The 6,073-nt window shown below is 35.8% G+C and overlaps 1 protein-coding gene across 3 annotated transcripts in view; it reads left to right on the top strand.

Moving 5' to 3' along the window:
* The first annotated feature begins 5,151 nt into the window (after positions 1-5,151).
* Positions 5,152-6,073, top strand: part of LOC150098310 (U11/U12 small nuclear ribonucleoprotein 25 kDa protein) — a 44,812-nt gene continuing 43,890 nt past the window's right edge. The window contains exon 1 of one of the 3 annotated variants that reach the window (XM_090405480.1): positions 5,152-5,307. The gene's annotated coding sequence lies outside the window, so the exon portion shown is untranslated. Of the gene's footprint in view, positions 5,308-5,331; positions 5,831-6,073 lie in introns of those variants that run through there. The other 2 variants (XM_090405482.1, XM_090405481.1) reach the window with 2 other exon arrangements.

Below are 6,073 nucleotides of genomic sequence, written 5' to 3'. Positions count from 1 at the left end.
AAACATAAACATCATTAAATTAATTTGTGCTGATTTTCATTGACATATCCCATTCTGATCACCGAAAATTTATGATATTATTATAAGTACTTACGAGTGAATGCAGACTTTTTCTCCTGTGTGCTGGTAGTTTTCCCCTCCTTCTGTACATCCTGGAGATCGCAAGATATTGCTTGGATTTTAGGAACACATTGACAAGTGGCGATTATAGACGTTTTTGTCCCTCTTTATAGTCCATGATACAGCCACATCTTGACGACTCTGCACAGATTTGATCGCTTCGATTTTTTTAGGGTGAGGACTACCTCTGAGACAGGTGACCAAGCTGGCGACTGATCTTTAGAATACTGCCGATCAAAATGAATTGATGGTATGTGGTTTTTAAGGTGGGATGGGGGATATGGTTGAAGTTTATGAGTTACTGGTGTGAGAATTAATACAAAATAAATATTTCAGTACCTGATAAATATGGAGAGAACTAAAGGTCAACCGAAAAAAATAGTGTAAGAGAGAGAATATGAATTTTAAGCATGCACGCGCTTTACCACGCGCATGCTTCAAATAATCCACTTGGAGACAGATGAATGAACGCACTCTACACTACCTCTGGAAATCCATTGATTTCCAGAGGTAGTGTAGAGTGCATGAGAGTGAATGAAAAAGAAAGTGTATAGTAGGTATTATGTGACTAAGGGTTATTGTGGATATGGAGATAAATCGTATAATAATAATAATAATAATAATAATAATAATAATAATAATTTTTTAATAATAATATATATTTTATAGATTGCTAAAATATTTATACATACAATAAACATCTTGTTTGACATTGCATCTTATAATTTTACAGAGTTCAGCACTAAGTGCTGCAATTCCTACATTGGATTTCAATTAAATTTTTAATAATACTTTTTTTGCCTTTATATTATGTTTTTACAACACATGTTCTTCTAATATTATCAATGAAGATTATACTGAATTTTTTTGTATAATTTTTTATTATTTTATTTTATTTTATTATTTTTTTTTTAAGTTTGAGAAAGAAATTATAATTACATACAAATTTCTGCATTTGCTTATAAGTATTACTTGTAGATGAGTGAGGCAAGTTAATCCCACCTACTTCGAAGCTTGGGTTAGCTTTTATGAAGAGAGTGGGATTTAGCCTTCACTATTTGTGTTGTTGCTACTGTTTATGTATGGGATGTAGGCATTGGATGCTAGTGATTTGTGATGTGTATATTAGTGTTAATGGTTTCTTAACTTTGTTGGTATATTTTCCAGAGTTCGTTTTTTAATATTCTGTAGTTATCTACGTGTTTTAACTTTCTTGGTAGGTTCTTGAGTTGCGTGGGTATCTGATATGATCTCACAAAAGAACCGTATGAGTTGTTGAAGGGTGTGGGGATGTAGAGAGTTGTTGTAGGTCGTGTTATACGACATGTCTCTCTGTTGTTTCGATAGATGATGTTGAAGTAATTCATTGTTAATGTCATGTAGTGTTTCAGGTTTTTAATGCTCAGAATTCTGTGTATCGCCATGTGCTTGTCGGATATTGGTTGTTGCGTGTAAGGTGTCCAGATCACTGTTGACACGCTTTTCCCGTGTAGTGTTTCTAATTTTGTTAGGTGGCTGTTTGATATATTTGTATAGACTGTTATTTCGTATCTGAGTAGGGATTCGCAGATACCGTGATATAGAAGTTTTTTTGTGTTTGGTGGAATAATGTCTTTAACTTGGCAGAGTTTTGCTGCGATGATCCGGAGTTTGGTGTGTAGGTATTCTATATGTTTTGTCCATTTAAGGTGGGAATCTATATAGAGACCGAGGTATTTTGCGTGTGTTAAAGGTTTAATTTCGGAACATTGGCAGGTATTTTTGTTGTTAATGCAGCGGTATATGTGACAATGTATCGATAGTGAAGCGGGACGTATGATTCTTGGGTTGTGTATTATCAACATCTGTGTTTTGGTGCCGTTGATTAGAATTGCGTTTTTGTGGAAGTATGTTGTGATTTCGTTTAGGTCTTGTTGTGCTTTGCAGAGAGCTGTGTTAATGTCTGTGTGGATTGCTAGTAGTGCAGTGTCATCTGCTTATTGAAAAAAGTTGACTTCTTATGGATATGTTATGAACATCGTTAATCTATTTAGTATGTCGTCATTTATCCATGGATTGTTGTCTGTTTGTCACCTCGTTTGTGTAGGTTTTTTGTATATTTCTGTGAACTTTAGTTGAAAATTCTCGTGTAATGTTACAGGATCGTTTATTTTAAGTAGGGAATTCCAGTCTGTATTTTTTACTTGGTTATCGACAATGCCCTTTAGTACGATCGTGGTGGTGGGAGGGGGGATAGGAAACAATAATAGAGAAATAATACAATAATAAAGAAATAATACAATAATAAAGAAATAATAATAATAATAATAATAATAATAATAATAATAATAATAATAATAATAATAATAATAATCTCCTCAAGGAACACAGTCTTGTCTTGGTGGGGTGTTGTGTGCTTCAGTCACGTTGAGAGACATACTTGACGGTAGCGAAGCAACAGCATCACCCTAGCCAAACACTCGGATCTCAACTGAAAAGCAGTCTAACAGTGTTCCATCGCCCATCTTAATGAGCAAGAAGAAATCCACACCTGCTCAGTTTACACTGGGATAATCAGGAATTGAATCATCAAATATAGATCCTGGTCATCAGGCGAAAAGTAGGGTATAGGACCCACCTCTCCTTGTAGGATAACCCAGGCAGGAAGCTCAAAGCGACTCAAACAAAGAATGTAAAAAAATGTACTGTAGAAGAAAATAAGGAAGTTATGAAATGTTTTTATGAATCATCACAGGGGAAAAACAGGAATTTAGGAAGCGCATGGACATTATTTTGAAACAAAATTGTGCAGAATCTGCAATAAGAGAACAAAGATTTATGGACCAAGAATAGGCCTGTGTAGTTCAGTGCAAATGACCCTTGCATCCTCTGCACTAACCAGCCAAAAGATAGACTTAAGTTCTAGTCTAGTCGCCGACTGGAGGAACTTTTTCTAAGCTATTCTTCGACTGCTTCCTGAGTTAGCCGATTTCTGGCATGGGAAAGCAGTTTTTTCTTTAGAAAACTTTGGTTTTTTGTTCCGTAAACTCAAGAAAATCGACCGATGAACCAATATTATTTCAGATAGTAACATATACTGTTAGAGTTAGGTACCAACAGATGGCAGCACTTGTTTGCTCGTCTATTCGTCGGTGGCCGCCTATAATTAGTGATAGACATGGGCCAGCTACCGGTGGAGATTGAACTGCCCACTCAGTCTCCAAAAGCTAGATTGGGTTAAAAGCCTTTGCCTACTCTCTATAAGGGAATAAAAGGCGTTAGTTGATTTACTTATTTTATTTGATAAGAATTTTAATTTCGGCAACAAAATATGCACTGAACTTGAGTTGTAAGAGTTAGGTCATGAATCAACAGTTCATCAGGGGGCAGGTGTAACTTCGAAAATCAACTCAGTGATCATCAATCCTCTTCTAGATGCAAATTATTACAATTATTCCTATTACTATCATGACAGGCAATTCCAAGGAGTCCTTACACTCATTCAGAGAGGCCCTAAATATCATGTCCAGAACAACTATTCAGTGTCCACACAGTATAAATCATACTTTGCTTTGAACTCACTCACAGTCATAGCACCCACAACAGACATTGGTAGCTTATTCCACTCATTCACCACTCTCCAAGCAAAAAATCTAGTTCTAACACCCTTGCTAACCACACTCTTGCCCAGTTTCCATAGTTGGTCCCTAGTTCTCCACCACCAGACTTGTTCTGAAAATTTTCCTCTGATTAATCTTGTAAAATCCTTTGTAATTTTAATGTCTCAATCATATCACCCCCTCTTCCGCCTATCAGCCAATTTCTGCAACCCACAGATCTTCAACCTGTTCTCGTAAGGTTCATTCCATAGACCAGCTATCATCTTGGTCACTCACCTCTGGATCCTATCTACCTCCTCCACTTCAAGAAGAAACCCTGGTGCCCAGATCTGGGCACAGTAGTAGTCAAGATGGGGTCTTATCAAGGCTCGATAAAGAGGAAGAATAACTTGCTTGTCTCTGCTCGTCAAAGTATTCTTCAGTAACCAAGTGATCTAATGAGCTGATTTGGCCACTTTTGTAAGGTGTCACCTAAACTTCAACTCACTGTTCACCAACACTCCCAAATCCCTGGCATCGTCAATCTCCTGGAGTACAGTTCCACCAATGTGATATACTGCTGCTAATCTTTTTACCCCAAAATGCATAACCTTACACTTTGCCACATTAAACTGATATCCATTCTCCTTAGCCCAGTCTTATTTTAAAGGTGGGTAAAGATCTGATCACTATTCTTAGTATTTTACATAATGTAAAGCACAACTCACTAAAAGATGTATACTGCAATACATTTTTATGGGTGGGGTCACTACCCTGACCGGTTTCAACCTTTTTGAATAAGTAAAGCCATCTCTGAAAATTCGGACGATCCCTAGGCCACTCAATTGTGGGCGAAAAACCGTCCATCTCAGCATTGACTCCACTCAGTGATGGCCTTCCACCCATCACCACCACCGAGCGAACCGCTGATATTCCGAAGAAAAGCATTCAGGTGGACGGCGGTAGATGACTGGTGTAGTTGCGGTCAGGTGGTGGAGACATAGCTATAAAGCAGTTGTCCTCCCTTGATGAGTCTATGGATTCCCTGGAGGTGTCAAATAATGATGATGATGATGATGATGATAATAATAATAATAATAATAATAATAATAATATAGGGGAATAAAAGGCTTTTTTTTTAATATAGGGGAATAAAAGGCATTAGTGTATAATAAAGTTAAGTTTTTGAAATTAAGAACAGTTAGAATGACTGCCCTTCCTTTAAATAAATTATTCAGTACAAAATTAACTTTAATTTTTATCAATAGTCTAAGGTGATTTTAAAATATTATAATTTTAATTTTTCCCATTTAAAATCTTAAAATATTAACATTTAAAACCTAACATCATTATTGTTAGATTTTTGTAATAAGGAGAATTTTGAAATCAGCTAAAACGAGCTTTAATTTTCACTTCTAGTTTATGTAGAGGGCGCTGTTTTCGTCTTATGATGTTCTGTAAGCTTGCATGCTAAGTTAACGCTTATTATTGTTTGAGATATTTATGTAAATTATTATGTGTTATGCTGCTAGATAATTATTATTACGTGACACCTTCATGGGCTCGTTAGATAATTAGATTTATGCTGAGCAAAGTAATTTAATTTTGAGTAAGCATCGGTTGTTAGTTTATGAATTGTAATAGGCTATTACAGAAGTCTACTTAGTTTGTGCGATCTGAAAATGTTTAGGCATTTTCAGATCGAGCAATTTCCTCTACAAACTTGCAATTAAATAAAAATCAATTGATCAGTGGCAGTCGTCATGACCGATGTCGGGAGAGGGCAAAAAGAGAACATATTGCATTAAATGAGGGTTGAAATTAATCGTTGCAAGTGCCGTTTGCGTAGAGAGGAATTTGTTTTTATTAGGTTCCGGATAAGTCACGTTAGCGTTCTTTTTTTTTTTTTTTTTTTACCGAGGGCTGTGATCCACTTATTCCACTGTGTTTTGTTTTGGTGGAATCATGTTACTAACTGAGCCATGTACATTCAAGGAGATAATAGGACGCAGACAGAGTGTATGAAATTTTTTACAAAGATGGCAAGCTTTGTAAAAAGCTGTGGCAAGCTGTGGGAAGTTCATATAATCATGATATCCATATATTATTTAATCGTTTACTGGCCTCTTTATGTATGTTGAATTGTTTTCTTTTAACCACTTTTTAAATATATTTTACCTTTTGTGCTTATTAAACTTTTCAAATTTTTTAATATGATCCTCCTTTGCCCATGCACCAATAATACTCAAATCCCATCAATTCAGGTCATTACTGTTCTCCTTATTTTTAAAACTGCCATTTCCGAATTTTACAAATACACATAATCAGGGCATGATATTCTTTCCCATCTTTCATTGCAGTTTTTACCCAGTGGC

This window comes from Typopeltis vanoorti, chromosome 15 (genome assembly GCF_054136105.1).
Source record: "Typopeltis vanoorti isolate ZY-2024b chromosome 15, IOZ_Tvanoo_1.0, whole genome shotgun sequence".
Taxonomy (NCBI): domain Eukaryota; kingdom Metazoa; phylum Arthropoda; class Arachnida; order Uropygi; family Thelyphonidae; genus Typopeltis; species Typopeltis vanoorti.
This window is presented reverse-complemented; position numbering and strand designations above follow the sequence as displayed.